The sequence below is a fragment of the Rattus rattus genome, chromosome 5, assembly GCF_011064425.1.
Source record: "Rattus rattus isolate New Zealand chromosome 5, Rrattus_CSIRO_v1, whole genome shotgun sequence".
Taxonomy (NCBI): domain Eukaryota; kingdom Metazoa; phylum Chordata; class Mammalia; order Rodentia; family Muridae; genus Rattus; species Rattus rattus.
Window position 1 is genome coordinate 8,227,802 of NC_046158.1, and position 16,723 is coordinate 8,244,524.

Here is a 16,723-nt window from a genome sequence, read left to right on the forward strand (position 1 = left end):
CCTAACAGACGACTGGCAGGAAGGAAGTAGTAAACGTTGGCACTCGCCCTGGTGGCAGTGACTGTTTTAAAGAAGGGTTGTCTTGGGCCCTGGCAAGAGGAGCAATTCCAGGGTCATAGACATATGCAACAAACAAACAAATAAACAAACAAACAACAACAAACCTGTGTGGCAGAAAAAAGGAAGCAGCATCAGGCAGGAGTCCAGGCGAGGAAGGTGGGCGTGGCCACCCACAGCTGCTGGCGGTGCATCCTGCTGCGAATGGTGGGATGGATCCTGGACAGTGCCCTGCAGTGGAGCGTGGGGTGAAGATAGGAATCCTGCTCGTGTTCGTGTTGCTTTTTGTTTTATTTTGTATTTTAAGACAGGGTTTCTCTGCATGTAGACCAGGCTGGCTTTGAATTCACAGAGATCTGCCTGCTAGAGATTAAGGCGCGTGCCTCTGCACCCTGCTGTGTTGTCTTTTATGCTGTACGAACGCTTATAATCATGAGCAGTGATCTCACATCTGGATAACTTAAGTGCTGAAAATACTTAAGGCAAGTACATAAGTATTCATGTATGCAAGATGGACACGGTGGCTTCTACTAGCTTATACTTGGTTTGAGAAACCAAAGCAGGGGGATTGCCAGTTCAAAGCACATAACAAGACCCTTGTCAAATAAAGAATATCCATGCTCTCAATACTTTTTTGTGCAACAGAATGTAATGTGTATCTGTGTGCATGTTCACATGTGTGGGAACATGTATGTGTAGGTATGTGGATATGTGTATGCATATGTGTGGAGGCCAGAGGTTGACATCTGACATCTTCCTAGATTACTGCTCTCTATTTACTGAGGCAGGGACTCTGGGCGAACCCAGAACTTGCCTATTCAGTTAGTTTAGGTAGCAGATTTGCCCCTGGATCCTGCTCCCAAGTGCTGAGATTACAGGAGATCCACATCCACTTGGCCTTTCCACGCATGGGGAGACTCATGTGTCAGTCTTCATGCTCAAAAAGTAAGAATACCTCCATGAGACATCTCTCCGGTCCTCCCTGCCCCCATTCTGTGTGCATGAATGCGCCATGACATGCAAATGGAGGTCAGAGGGCACCTTTCAGGGGTTGGTTCTGTCAGAGACTGAACTCAGGTGGTCAGGCTCAGCAGAATGCACTCTTACCGCTGAGCCTTGGCCGCCTTTTCTCACAGTTTTGCTTTGCCATGTTGTTTCACAGCGACGCTCTACCTCGCCAGAGGAATGCTTACATGGATCCAATTGATCGTGGATCCAAACTTCTGGAATGGAAATCCTAACAGACTATATGTGGGCTGTGCTTTGAAAGGCCCCTGACATTCTCTAGATTTGGCGTGTTAAAACATGTCAGGAAAAGATCCAAAACAACTATCTCAGCCACGACCATGTCTATACCAGAGGTACTTAAGCTGTGGCGTAAGTGATTTCTCTCTCTCTCTCTCTCTCTCTCTCTCTCTCTCTCTCTACATTTTGTAATTTTTCATGATCACTATTACTTCCATAAACACAAAGAATGCTCTATTTAAAAAAAATTAAAGGAGCGTGGTATGTATATGCTTTTTTTTTTTTTTTTAGATTTATTTATTTATCGTATATAAGTACACTGTAGCTGTCATAAGACACACCAGAAGAGGGCATCAGATCTCATTACAGATGGTTGGAAACCACCATGTGGTTGCTGGGATTTGAACTCAGGACCTCTGGAAGAGCAGTTGGTGCTCTTAACCACTGAGCCATCTCTCCAGCCCCAGTGGTATATGCTTTTAATCCTAGTGTCAGTGCTTAGGAAGCAGAGGCAGGCAGATCTCTGTGAATCCGAGGTTCAAGGACAGCCTGGGCTACATAGTGAGACCTTGGGAAAAAGGTTTGTGTGTGTGTGTGTGCGTGCGTGCGTGTGTGTGTGTGTGTGTGTGTGTGTGTGTGTGTGTGCGCGCGCGTGCGTTCGCCTGTGTGTGTGTTGAAGGACCCTAGGGGCTTTCTCCAGCCTTACACCCACCTGCCTCTGGTCAAGGCTAGACCAGGTTCCATTCTCCACCCACAGTTCTTGAGAGGAGCAGGAACATTCTTGAAAAACCACAGAATGTCCTGACTGGTGGTCACCGGACCCTCTGGTCCCAGATGGAGTTAGAATGCATGTCATAAACTGCCCATGCTTGCTAGCCAATAGATTCAAAGGTCAATATGCTTAGCCAATAAGTTTAAACTGAAATCTTGCTGATGTAACCTGTACCCCCAAAAAGTATAAAAACTGCTTGTTATAGATATTTGGGATCTCCTAGTCACTCACCATGAGGGGCTGATTCAGGGTCAACCCTGACGCACAGGAAAAATCAACCTCTGTTCTCTTGTCTCACTTGGGGGGAGTGTGATGTGTGTCTCCTGGAAGTTAAGACTCACTTTGAGTCTTACAGTGTGTGTGTGTGTGTGTGTGTGTGTGTGTGTGTGTGTGTGTCTGTACACGTGTGCGTGTGTGGGGTTGGAAAGCCATATGACCACAAGGGAGCAAGAGTGAGGTCGAGATGTGTCCAAACCCCAAAAATCTTGTTCTGAGACTGGCAGGAGAACTGCTTCCACCCTGCTCTGGCCCAGCATGTCCTGGTGCACATAAAGCTTACAACCTCTGCCTCTGCCACACGCACTTGAAGTGCCTGGTGGTTAGGTTTCTGGTTAAACTTCCTCTCCTTATAAGATCTTGGCTATCTCACAGCTGGACTTCCTCTCCATGCAAATGAAGCATTCCTAGCCCCTCAGCCCCAGCCAATGGTGAGCATCTGCTCCTAAACCTCTACCTACCCAGCAAGGCTTGCATATCGCTTGTTCACTCCCAATAAAAAGAGCTGTTTCACAGCAAACAGTTTCCAGAGAGGCTGTTTCTTCAGCACTCACACCAACCGGGATCCTGCCTGAACCACCCACCCAGGTTAAGCTTCATTCCCTCCAGTCCAGCCCAGTGCGCCATGTCTCTGAATACCCCCATGGCAGGCAGGTCCTGGCAGAGGCCAGAAGAGGGTGTCAGCATTTCCATACCCAGAGTCACAAGCAGTTGTAAGTCACCTGATGGCACTGGGAGGCAAACTCTAGTTCTCTTAACTACTGAGACATCTGTCCATCCCCTCTTTTTTCATTCCCTCATTAATGATAAGCAATTACATTTATATGTATTTATTTGAAGGCAGGCAGATCTCTGAGTTCCCTTACAGATAGGGCTGTGTAGTGAGACCCTGTCTCAAAAAAAGAGTGACATTCATTCATTCATTCATTCATTCATTCATTTGAACTCCTGCAGAGGTCAGGAGAAAACTTTTGAGAGTCAGTTCTCAAGAAATAGAAAAAAAAGGCTCTCTCCTTCCACCATGCAGGTCCCAGGTTATTGTGTTTGGTGGCAAGCGCCCCTATCTGCTGAACCATCTTGCTTGCTCCCTGAACCCCCAAACAAGAGTTTTAGAGAAAAACTCACTGAATGTCCTTAGGTCTGACTTTTTTTTACTTTACTGGGTTCTTATATCTACCGCCCAACCCTCTAACACTTGGTAGGAGAGAAAGAAGGTTAGAGAGGAAAGGGGGCATTGACCTGTTTAGACTACTTCCTGCTGACTAGGGTATCAAGTTCCTTAGGGCAATTTCAGTTGTCAGAATATGTCCATCCAGCAATGTCAGACACAGCGTCAGGAACCAGCAGCAGCAGCAGGGAGCAGCAGTACCACAGTCCCTCTCGGGGACCTCCCATTTATTTCTTTCCAGAGTCCCCAGAATTAATCTATCTGTAGCTGGCAAAATGACACCCTTCCTAGAGCACAAGACAATCATAGTGGCTGTGGAGAGTCTGGAGCAGCCCCAAAATCCCAAGCCTGGGATTAAAACAGAAAATGTTTATATAATATAACTGAGCTTTTAAAGAAGCCAAGATTCTTCCTACAACATCTTCTTTCTTTTCTTCTTCCTACAACATCTCCTTTCTTTTCTTTTCCTTTCTTTCTTTCTTTCTTTCTTTCTTTCTTTCTTTCTTTCTTTCTTTCTTTCTTTCTTTTTCGATAGTCTCACTGTATAGCCCTGGGCTCACTAGGTCAAATAGGCTGACCTTGAACTTGTCAGAACACTCCTGCTTCTGCCTCCAGAGGATTATAGGGGTGCTCAGTGACACACAGCTTATATACTTCTTTATTTTTTTTTAAATAGAGATTTAGTGGGGCTGGAGAGATATCTCACTGACTGCTCTTCCAGAGGGCCTGAGTTCAATTCCCAGCAACCATCTGTAATGGGATCCGATGCCCTCTTCTGGTGTCTGAAGACAGCTACAATATATATATATATATATATATATATATATATATATATATATATATATATATATATATACACACACATATATATATGTATATATCTTAAAAAAAAGATTTTGCAAAGAAATATTTTTCCTACCATTTTTTATTTAAATTCTTAGTAAACAATTCTGCAATCATAGGAAAACAAAGTCATTCGTACAGGTGTACCCATCTCTGAATTGAAAACTAGTAAGTGGTGGCACTTGCTTCCTCGGAGGCCACAGAAGGGGGAGAGCATTTCTTGGGCTGGAGAGATGGCTCAGTGGTTAAGAGCACCCGACTGTTCTTCCAGAGGTCCTGAGTTCAAATCCCAGCAACCACATGGTGGCTTATGACCATCTAGAATGAGATCTGATGCCCTCTTCTGGAGTGTCTGAAGACAGCTACAGTGTACTTATAATCAATCAATCAATCAATCAATCAGTCTTGAGAGAGAGGGAGAGGGGGTGTTGAGAGGGCCAGTGAGCCCCAGGGATCCTCCCTTTTCTGCTGCCTCAGTACTTGGATTGCACATGTGCCATTAAAGCAAAAATTTATTTTAATTATTTTATCTGTATGGTTACTTTGCCTGCATGTCTGTCTGTGCACTATATGTGCACAGCGCCTGAGGATGCCAGAGACCACTGAATCCTCTGGAACTGAGTTACAGAAAGTTATGAGTCACCATGTGGGTGCTGGGGATCAAATCCAGAAGAGCAGCCAATACTTCTAACTACTGAGCCATCTCTCTAGTCCAATGCCCTGCTTTTTTTACATGGGTTCTGGGGCTTGAACTCAGGTCCCTTTGCTTGCAAGGCAAACACTTTACCTACTGGGCTGTTTCCCTAGTCTTCAAAGCATTGCTTAATGCTGGTGTGGTGGTTTGAATACGCTTGGCCCAGGGAGTGGCACTATTTGGAGGTGTGGCCTTGTTGGAGTAGGTGTGTCTCTGTGGATGTGGGCTTAAGACCCTGACCCTAGCTGCCTGGAAGTCAGTATTCTGCTAGCAGCCTTCAGATGAACATGAAGAACTCTCAGCTCTGCCTGCCCCATGCCTGCCTGGATGCTGCCATGCTCCTGCCTTCATGATAATGGACTGAACCTCTGAACCTGTATCCCAGCCCCAATGAAATGTCATAAGGACAAGAGTTGCCTTGGCGATGATGTCTGCTCACAGCCTAACTAAAATAGCTGGGATTTTAGATGATATATTTATTTATTTATTTATTTATTTATTTATTTATTTATTTATTTATTTGTTTATTCATTTATTGCTAGCCTTTTACTCAACTCATTTCTTATAATTTCGGGAGACAACTTGACCCTTAGAAGGTCGATTTCTAAATAGCATTTCAAGCTACTGAAGAAAGCAAGATTCCTGAGGGAGAATTGTTCGGGTGAGCAGCGTGCAGCACACAGGGAAAAGCAGGATACTTGACCAGATTATTTCATGGGTGGCGTGCTTTCCAAGACACGGTGTGGGAGAGTTATTTCCTCATTGACTCTTTGAAGAAAATAAATTGGCGGAAGGCCCTGTTGTTGCTTCTCCTTCTTAAAAAATTATTTTAAAAATGTAATTGTGTGAATTTGTGTATGTCTATGTGTGTTTGTGTTTGCGTGTGAGGGCAGATGCCCTTGGAGGCCAGAAGAGGGCATCACATCCCCTGGAACTACAGGCAGTAAAGAGCTGTCTGACAGGAAGCCGAGCTGGAAGAGCAGCAAGCCCTCTTAACCACTGAGCATCTCTCTAGCCTCTAGACCTTGCTTCTTATGAACTGATTTTTGGACAATTCATTCCTTCCCCTCACAGCGAGGCCTTGGAGACCTAAGTGCAAGGTGGCTCAGAGGGGCCTAAAGGGACCAGAATAGGGAGGGGTGGCCCCTCTGCAAAGGCATGAGAGTTTGGGGAGGCAAAGTAAATGTGGGGAAGGTCTGAGGAAGTAGTACTTCTGAGACCAAGCAAACCTCTGGGACAGGAATCCCACATAACAGGTCTCCACACAGAGAGAAGGGTGAGCCCCACTTCCCACTCCCCACTCCACTCCCAGAAGTACCCTCAGGCAAAAGTGAGCAGTCCCACAGCTCTGTTGTCATGCTCACACTCTGGAGGCCTCAGCGAAGATGCCTGGCACTCCGGAACAGTGGCAGCCCCTTAAAGAGCCCCCACTGAAGGTGCTACTTGCCCTTTACAGCAGGCACAGTGAGTGACCCTCTCCCTGGACTGTCAGAATGAGCAGGCCCAAGGGTGTGCTGTCACTAGTGACAAGCTAAACGCTGGCCACTGACGACTGCCGAGCCTTTGAGGGGCTCCGGGCAGCCAGCCTGTGTCCCCCATGACCCTCCCAGCCTGTGAAGCAGGTGTTGGATCTTCGACTTCCGAGTCTCTGGCAGGAGCTGGCGCCATCTCTATTTTAGGCTAAGGTTTCGTTAATTTTGTAGAACTCTGAGGCGCATTGCTGAAACTACACGCAGTGGAAGAGGCTGTGGAAAATGTGTCAGGCATTCTAAGATTGTATGACTTACGTATGAGAACCTAAAATAGAATTTTAACTAGCAGGATTATGCCCACGGCAGATGTGACTGAGGAAGTTACCACAGGCACCGTCCCCACTCACAGAGAGCAAGTGAGGTGCAGGGAGGAAAGCAGGAAGTATACACTTCTCCCAAGCCTCCCTTGAAGATTATCCTATTTCCACAGCCCTTCAACAGGGAGACGATTGGGAAAGACAACATAGGACACTAGGACACGTGTGTGTGTGTGTGTGTGTGTGTGTGTGTGTGTGTGTGTGTGTGCTTGAGACATGGGCTGGTAAACTGAAGTTTGTAGCGATTAGTTTGAGGCCAATGGAGGGCAGGTGGAAGGCTGTAGATTCTTATAATACAGTATCTGGCATGGGGTGATCGATAGAGAGAGGGAGCTTATTCAGCTCAAGGTCTGGAAGCCAGGAAGCCTGAGAGCATCCAGTGAGAGCCCTCTTGCCGTCCTGTAACATGGTACAGGGATTTCATGCCAAGTGAAACGAGTGGGCTAGCCTCGGCCTCCCATTTTCCTTTTATTCCTTTCCCTTTCCTTACATCCCCGACCCCCGCTTCCCCTGACTTGTTTCTTGGGGCAGAGTTTCACGTCGCTCAGGCTGGCCTCCATTCACCACGTAGCTGAGACAGGCCTTGAACACCTCCCTTTCTGACTTCACTTCCTGATCGCTGGGATTACAGGTGCGCACCACCACACCCAGGTATATGTTTAGGTTTTGCTCCACAGTGTCTTGTGTCCTGTCGTAAGGGAGACCAAGGGACATGTGGGTTTTTAGACTAGGTGGTACTGTGTAGATCTATAGATATCCAAGCTGCCTAGGCACCCAGGATGTGGGAGGAGGGCAGAGACAGGATGCTGCCGGCCGATAACCATGGAGATGTTGGCAGGGCTTTGGGAAGCTCACTGAATGGGGACATCTGAGTGGTTGAAGTGGTGGCAACTGCTGCATTTCACAGCCTTGTTCTGAACCCAACCAAGAAGACTCCCCAGGCATTACTCAAAGCAAAATGCAGGTACCGAGCAAACCAGAGTATTCTAGTGGTCTCCATTAGTGGGGAAGCCATTAGGACCCCGAGTCCCACCAACAGAGGTGTGGCTTGCTGAGTTCTGCCTGGTCCACTCATAGTTAACTTCTGATGCTGTGGGTTTCCCAGATTGTCTAGCACAGCAGAAACTTTCTGCTTAACTCTGCACCCAAGGGGCTCTTCAGCGAAATGAGTTTTAACACCCAAGGGCTCCGAAGCATGGAGATGGGGATGAGGAAGAGGCGCCCACTGCTCAGACCTTCGTGTGTCCCCTGTCACTGACAGTGCTTGTAATCTCTGCCATAAAGGGACAAGGATGTCTAAAATCTCTAAAAGATACTCTTGCTTTTAAGACAGAATGTCCTCCAGAACTTGGGAGGCAGAGGCAGGTGGATCTTTGTGAGTTCAAGGCCAACCTAGTCTACAGAATGAGTTCCAGGACAGCCAGAGCTACACAGAGAAACTCTGTCTCAGAGAGAGAGAGAGAGAGAGAGAGAGAGAGAGAGAGAGAGAGAGAGAGAGAGAGAGAGAGAGAGAGAGAATGTCCTGGCCCACGGGCTATTGGAGTGTTGCTGGGCCTGTTACCACTGCTCCCCTCCAGGCCTGAGCCACCCTCTACCCTTGACCTGTTGAAGAAGCAGTTGCTTTATCCAAAATCACAAAGCAAGAAAGCTGGGCCTTTGAAAATAACAACAAAGAGAGAAGCCAGTTTCATATCTAATGCTTGCCCTGGGATCCCCTCGACCTGACCAAGCTGGGACAGCGAAGCTTTGTTTAAACTCCACCATTTAGGAGCCAGGGAAAAAGAGCACTTCCTGCTGTGAGCCTGCCAGGACTCTTCCTCCTCCCCTTCCTCCTCTTCCTCCCCCCTCCCTTCATCCTCATCTTCTTCTTCCCACTTCCTCTCTTGTTCTTCCTTCTCCTCCCTTCCCCTTTTCCTTCTTCTCATTCTTCTCTCCATGCCCTATTTTGAGACAAGATCTCGCCACACCCTGACTATGGCCTGCAAATCTCCTCTGTCTCCCAAGGAGGCAGGTGGATCTCGGAGTTGGAGGCCAGACTGATCTACAAAGTGAGTTTCAGGACAGCCAGGGCTACAGAGAGAAACCCTGCCTTGAAAAACAGAAACAACACAGCAAAACCAAACCAAACCAAAAGAGGTGCAGCCCTATACCTGGCTCTGCAGGATTTTCCTAGCCCATAACTGGTCTGTGGAAAGAATCTTTGTGACAGATAGAGGAGGGGATCCTTAGAGAACACGGTGGAGAATCCAGAGCTGACAGTTCAAGGTCTTGGCCTTTACCGCTCAGTGAAGGGAGAGAACATCCCTTTGTAACAGAGTCAAGGGCACCCAGGGAGTCCTCACCTCACAGGCGCAGAACTCCTGCCAGCTGGCCAAGAGCCTGGGTCCTTAGAAGGGAGGGGCAGCTGCTGGAACCCCAAGGCCCCTTCCTTGGTTGTGGACTCCATGCTCCTGCAAGGATACTGAAAAGTCAACCAAGAACTGAGACTGTAGTGTGGAGGGGAGGTACCTTCTGGAGGAACGTGTAAAGCCAGACGGAAGCTCGATTGCCTCTGCCAGGAGCAGACCTTGCTGGTGACAGAGAGAAGTTACTCCAGATGCCCACCCTGAGCCTAAGGCTATACTGTTTTAATAAAAGTTGTAAAAATGTTGACAGTTCACTACAGTGTCAACCCAATAATACCTCTTAGTTTTCTAACCTACACAAGTGAAGACTCAAAAGATACAACAGTATGTACTCAAGAGCCTAGTTATAGGGGCCAGGGGAGCGTCTGTCTGTTTGTCTGCCTGTCTGCTTGTCTGCTTGTCTGCCTGTCTTTGTCTCTGTCTCCCTCTGTGTTTCTTGTCTCTGTCTCTGTCTCTGTCTCTGTCTCTCTCTCTCTTCTTTCTCTCTTTCTCTCTTTCTCTCTTTCTCTCTTTCTCTCTTTCTCTCTTTCTCTCTTTCTCTCTTTCTCTCTTTCTCTCTTTCTCTCTTTCTCTCTTTCTCTCTTTCTCTCTTTCTCTCTTTCTTTCTTTCTTTCTTTCTTTCTTTCTTTCTTTCTTTCTTTCTTTCTTTCTTTCTTTCTTTCTGCCCTGGCTATTCTGGAACTCCCAAGTACTGGGATTAAAAGCTCCATCCATCACACCTGATTGGAGGGTGTTCAAGGTAGGGGAGTTCTCAGGTCTGGAACTGGTTCTCCCACCCTGCAGCCAGCTAAGAAGGAGGGATCACCTCTGCTAGGTCTAAAGGAAATCCCAGTTCCAAACACTCCAAAAGGCACTCCAAGTATTCACAGCCTGGACTTTGGGAGACGTTCTGCAGGTTAGATAGAAGCCAGCATTCTTCAGGAACTTGAGAAGCCGGTTCCCTTCAACCAAAAGAAGTCATTTCCCTATCACTGACTGCGGGGACAAATGGTTATCTGCTTATCTGCGTGCGAACTAGCATACCAAAGCTCATGCTGGCCTCCGGGCTCTCTGACTATCACAGAACTTGTTACACTTTGTAGAGCTCACGCTGATACTTTGACTCTTCTCCCCCCTCCTCCTACCCCCTCTGCCAAACTTTCTCCACAAGACCCCTCCCCCCACAGCTACTCATTTCTCTATATAACCCTGATAATTTGGCTATTCTCTCCCCTGGTCTCCCACTTTCTTTTTTTTTTTTTTTTTTCTTTTTTTTGGAGCTGGGGACCGAACCCAGGGCCTCGCGCTTGCTAGGCAAGCGCTCTACCACTGAGCTAAATCCCCAACCCCATGGTCCTCTCTTTGCCTTCATTTTTTGGTCACCCTGCCCCTCCATGGCCAAGTCCTGTCTTGTCCGTCTGTCTGTCCGTCCATCTGTCTGTCTGTCTTTCTGTCCATCTGTCTCTGCTCTGAACTTTTCTGGATGCTTCTGGCTTCATTCTCCCTCCAATCTGCAACAAACACATTCCTCCTAACCAGACCATGGAGCAGTCATGCTGCCAGTTTACAGATCTGGTGTTGAAAACCTCCAGGTGGGGCATAAACAGGCCCCTTTCCAAGTGTCCTGGGCTTAATCCTCCTAGCTTAATCAAGCAGCTGATCTGACTCTCCTAAGGTATGTGTGGACCATTTGTTTCTGCTGGCATCTGCTGCCCACCATATTCTACTCCAAGTTTTAGAGTCTGCCTCTCCACCTGCTATGCTTCTCCACTGGGATTCTGGGTAGCTCTCATGCTCTTTGGATGCCGGTTATACCCTCCTGGGCATCCGTCAAGTGGAAAGGCTCTGTCTCTCCCCGACTATCCCTCCAGCCCTCTCTCCTCATTTATTGAGCCACCTCAGAGCTGCCTCCTTTGACTCTGTTAGCTCCTGGAGCCAACTATATTATAAAGTCACACCAGTGTGCCGGGAAGCTCCTCTTGTGCTACCTGTGTTACCGGTGGAAAGGGACACCTGTGATTTGGGACATTTCTCTCTGACAAGTCTCTCCATCTGCTTAGGAGCACCCCAGATTGGAAGTCTTGTCCCCAGGACACTTACTCTTCTCCCCATCCCTTTCTCCCACCTGCACGTTCTCAGCTCCTCCCCAGAGCTGGAACTGTCTCATGTGGATCCCCTGCTCCTGACTGCTCCCAGCTCCCTCCTAATGCTTCTCCACCCCCTATCCCAGGAGCTGCCTGCTCTCTGTGACCTCCTTGGCTTGCTGGAGTCTGCTTTTTAAGTCCTGGAGATACATCGGACGGCTTTCTTAGTTCTCCTGGGACTCTGCCTTGGAATCCTCCCACTGGTGGAGGTCCTGTTTGAGACCCTTTTCCTCCTTCTCTAATCTCCTTTTCTCTTTGGATTGAGTCCATTGAGCCTATATATCCTGCATAGGGCTTAGACTCAGTTCAGCTCAATGGCCGCAACACAGAACACTTAGTTTCAAATTCAGTTGATTGTGACAGCTTCTGCCAGCACACGAGTCTCTAGTTCTACGTGTTCCTACTTTCCATTTTTGAAAATCTCTTATCTCTCTTTACTGCACACCTTTACTCCCAGCACTGGAGAGGCAGAGGCAGGCAGATCTCTGAGTTTAAGGCCAGCCTGGTCCACAGAGCGAGTTATAGGACAGCCAGGGAGTTTTAGGACAGGCTGCACCGGTCCCCCAAGAAAACCAACCAACCCCCCAAAAAACTTGTAATAAAAGGGCTGATACTAAAATAAAAATCTGTATATAGGATATAATTATAATTACTATGTAAATATTACTATACTTGTTGGTATTCTAAGCTCCACCCCCTCTGCTACCTGGGAACAGCCAGGTAGGCTCCGCCCCATGGTTGCCTGGCAACAGCCAGCTGTGCCTGACTATATAAAGGGCTGCTTGCCCCCTTCTCTTCCTCCCCTCTTACCCCCTCTTGCTCTTTGTTTTTCGCTGCTCTTGCCGCCTCCGAACCCCCCCATGTGCCCTTGGCTGGCCGCCTTTCCACTCTTCTACTCTTCTCTCATTAAACCTCTCCACGTGGAACCGTGGTGTTTGGGTGTGTTCTGTCCCGTCATGGGCCGAGATTTAAAACCAACAATAACAATAATATTATTAGTATTAGTATTAGTAATAGTAGTTTTTTTCAAAACAGCATTTTCTGTGCAGCCTGTCTCAACTCTTGTTATACAGGCAGCTGTTGGACAGATGTTCTCACAGATGGACTTTTTGTGCTAGTCTTTTATAGTGGTCATGTGTAAACAAACACAGGTCTCCTTCCTTCCTTCCTTCCTTCCTTCCTTCCTTCCTTCCTTCCTTCCTTCCTTTTCCTTCAGTGCTGGGGATAGAATCTAGGGTCTTGTGCAGACCAGACAAGTGTCATTTATTAATTTATTGGTGAGGGTTGACATGAATGATTCCATTTTGACTAACGAGTTTCACAGGTACTAGTTTTTTTTTGGGGGGGGGGAGCTACCGTGCACTGCATGCGTGTGTTTGACAGTAGAGAGGCTCACTTGAATTTTGTAGAGTAGTAGATTTTGACTCCCTAACTGTGCTTGCAACACTAGCACACACATTTGCACATGTATATGAGAACATACGTGCACACATGCTCACAGTCTTACACATGTGTGCACACCAGCACGTGTACACACATGCACATGTACACATCTGCATACAAGCACACATATACGCTTACACGTGCGTCACACTGCTGTGTTTTATAAAAAAGAAAAAGAAGCCAGGGACTTCTTTGTTTGGTGGAGGCAGGGTATAGGTGTCTCTGTGGGCCCATGCTGACTATTCTCCCCTGCTATATGACAGTATAGTAGAATAGAGTTTATTTAGGGCATGGGGAGGAGAGTTGAGGGGGTAGTAGAGAGAGAGAGAAAGAGAGAGAGTCAGTCATGAACAAATGGAGAGAGAGGGGAGAGAAGCGGGGCGGGGAAAGAGCAAGAGAGAGAGAGAGGAGGGGGCAAGCAGCCCTGTTTTTAATAGCGAGTTAGGCACGCCTGGCTGTTGCCAGGTAACTGTAGGGCGGAGTCTAGAAGGAGCGCTAACACATACACTCACAAGCGTCATGCATATATGCTTGGACATGTATATAAATGCACACATGTAAGCTTACACAATGCATGTGTGTACACACATGCATACATACTCATACTCTCACGAACGTGTATACACGTATATGCTGACACTTGCGCACAGCCAGAGGGCTGGGTAAATTAGTCCTGGATTGTGGTCATTGTTTCACAGAGTATATGGAGACTGAGTCACCATATCGTATGCTCACTCGCTGTACCCAGTTGTTACGGGGGGGACTAAGTACATTTTGTGAATTACTAAGGTCAATGATTGATGTAGCCCTGTCAGTAGAAGGAACTAAGGACAACTTTTATCAGGATCTCTCTTTAAAAAGGAAAAAACCCGACCTAACCTGGCTCTGTTCCCCTTCCCCTCCCCACCTGGTGTCCTGCTGCTCCTTGGGCAGCCAACAGGGGAAAGTGTCCTTTTGGTTTCTGATCCTTCAAATTGGAAAGGTGTGGAGGTTGCCCACCCCACTGAGAGTCTGGGCCCTGTGTCAGGCGCTGTCTACCCTGGTGAAGGGAGTGTGAGGAAATCCCACTGTGGCTGAGTGGGAGGTTGAGAGGCCACGAGGGACTAGAACTCACCGAGAGGAGCTAACCCAGGGCTGAGTCAGATCCAAGCAGAGTGTCAGAGGGGACCTGCTCCCATGTGGCCTCCAGGGCCTTCTCCTTTTGAAGCAATTACATGCGGCCTCTTTTCTCAGCGGCTCCCTCTGATAGCAGCCATCCGTTCCTGTTATAGTCTAGATGAAAGGCTCGGGGTTAAAATTCGCCTCCCAGGAAATTCATTCATACCGTGTTTAGTGGAAGAGACTGCTGAATATGTGTGGCGAATACAAACTCAGCCCAATGCAGCAACCGGAACTGATGCTTCTGATCTAGGAGCGAGGCAGGGCTTCAACAGGACCCAGGCGTGGTCTGTGAGAACTCAGGTCATCCGCGCTGGGTGGGCACGCTTGGTAGCCTGGTGTCAGAGGACGTCTGTGAGTTCCACGCCTGTCTCAAACAAAATAAGGAGTGTGGACACCTTATAATCTCAGCACCGGAAGTGGGGGCCCCTTATACTCTCAGCACCGGAAGTGGGGGCCCCTTGGCTACACAGTGAACTGGAGGCCAGCCTGGGCTACACGAGACCCTGCATAAAAGAGCCAAAACCCCAAAGAAACAATAACAGCAAAATAAAAATGTTCTATTACACCATGTATTTGCAGTGCTCACTCTGGGGTGTGGGGCTATTGGCACTTGGAAGTGGAGGCGAGGGATGTGGTCCCAAGGTGGGGTTAAGTTGGTCCCCAAGACTAGCAATTTATCCAGCTGCAAGGCCAGCCATTTATTGTCAGAAACCTTTGCCTTAAATGGGCCTTTTAGGAAAGAGAGACAAATCTGGCTTTTGGCAGAAAAGAACGCAGGCGTTTTTCTATTTTCTATTTGTGTGGAAAATATGTTTATTATAAAGAGAAAAGACTCCGTCAACCCCTGTGGAAATGGCAGTCTCTCGGTGCATCCTGTGACTCACACACACACATCCGTCCCCTGCTCTTTCATTGTGATTGATTTAAGGCGGCCAGCGAATTAATTGGTTTAAGTGTTCCAACCTGAAGGCAAGTCCCCGTGATGGACACGTGAGCCTGGTGCACAGACGACAATCAATAGACATTTGCAGGGTACACAGGAGTGAGGGGCTGCTAGGGCAGGGAGGGGAGGTGGGAGCCCCCAGGGGACAGCCTGAGGTCACAGGCCAGGGCATTCAGGAAGGACCACACAGGGCCAGCAGATGGAGAATAAACCAGGTTGGCACAGAGGACAGCGTAACTAGAGTTAGAAAAAGCCTCCTCCATTTCCCAGACTCTCAGGATGCTTCCCAGCCTCAGAGGGGTCATTAAAAATGCTCTTTGGAGAAGCAATTTTAGCTCTCATTGCAAATACTTCCCTCGATTCCAATGTCTTCTTTAAAAGACTCTGCCTGCCTTCCTCACAGAAAATACCTCAAGAAAGAGATAATGAGAGGGGCAGAGCTGAAACTCTGGGCTCTGCTTACAGGAAACCCTGGGCTCCATCATCTGCAGAAATCAATCAATCAATCAATCAATCAATCATCTAATCAGTCAACCAACCAAAGGAAAATAAAATAAAAGCAAAACCATAAAAACTAACAGGGGTGGGTATGGGCAACTGGAGCCAGGGCCAAGGTATAGGAAGAGTCAGAGTGGGCTTGCACCAGAAATTAGTGCACACAGGGAAGCCTCCCCACCCCTTACATTGCAGGGTCGTGGCCTTGACACTAGGGCTGTAGGATTCAGGAATTTTAGGACAAAGGCCTCCATCTGTTTCTGACAGAAGATGTAGAGCCACGATGAACTCCAGAGGTGGCATCCATCTTCACTGGGTTGGCTTGTGATATCCACCAGACCTCCGGAGTTGCCTCCTCACCCCACAGCCCCCAGGAGAGGGAGTAGAAGGGCAGTGCCTCCATCAATCAGGCAGCTCATCAGAGAAGACTTCCCTCACAACGTTCCTGTTACCGTTTGGGAAGGAGAAGGCTCCTCCCACCCAAATCCTAACCAGTCCCAAGCTCTGGGTAAAATGAAGGAGGTATTTAACAGGAATGTCAGACATGAGTATATTCTAAAGAGACACGTCAGCTCTCAGACTGTTAAAACAATGACCCCAAGAAATGGGAACAATACCCCCGAATCTTATGCTGGAAGAAAGACAGCCTCCTAGCCAGAAGGGGATCTTTTCTCTCCAGCAGAGAGGAATTCATAGCATTACAGAGACAAGGAGGTGTTGGCAGTGGAGTGGGCAGGGTCACACCTTGACTGGGCTGTTTGGATGTGTTCGACCCTGTCCTTCCATGTATGTATGAGCCTCATGTCAGAACAAAAGACTGAAGGAGATCACTGAGAAGTCTTAGCTGGCTTCTCAAGAATGGGTGGCCAAACCTGGCTTCGGGGTATAGTGTCACACATGGGAATATGGAATTAGGAGCTTAAAGTCAGAGCAGCACACCATGGGAGGTTCTGGAAGTAAGCACATGAAGAAGGCCTGGATCCTAGAGAGGATGCAATGCCAGGGTGTGGTGGAATCTTGCAGTAGACTTTTTATTTTTATTTTATGTGAATGAATGTTTTGCCTGCGTGTATGTCCCTGTACCATATATGTGCAGTGCCTGAAGTGGCCAGAAGGTGGCACCAAATTTTCTTGTCCTCTTGGACAAGGTGTGTGGTTGCTGAGGATTGAACATGGATGGGTCTTCTGGAAGAGCAGCCAGTGTTCTTAACTGCAGAACTCTCTCTCCAGCCTCTGGTCGTTTGTTGGG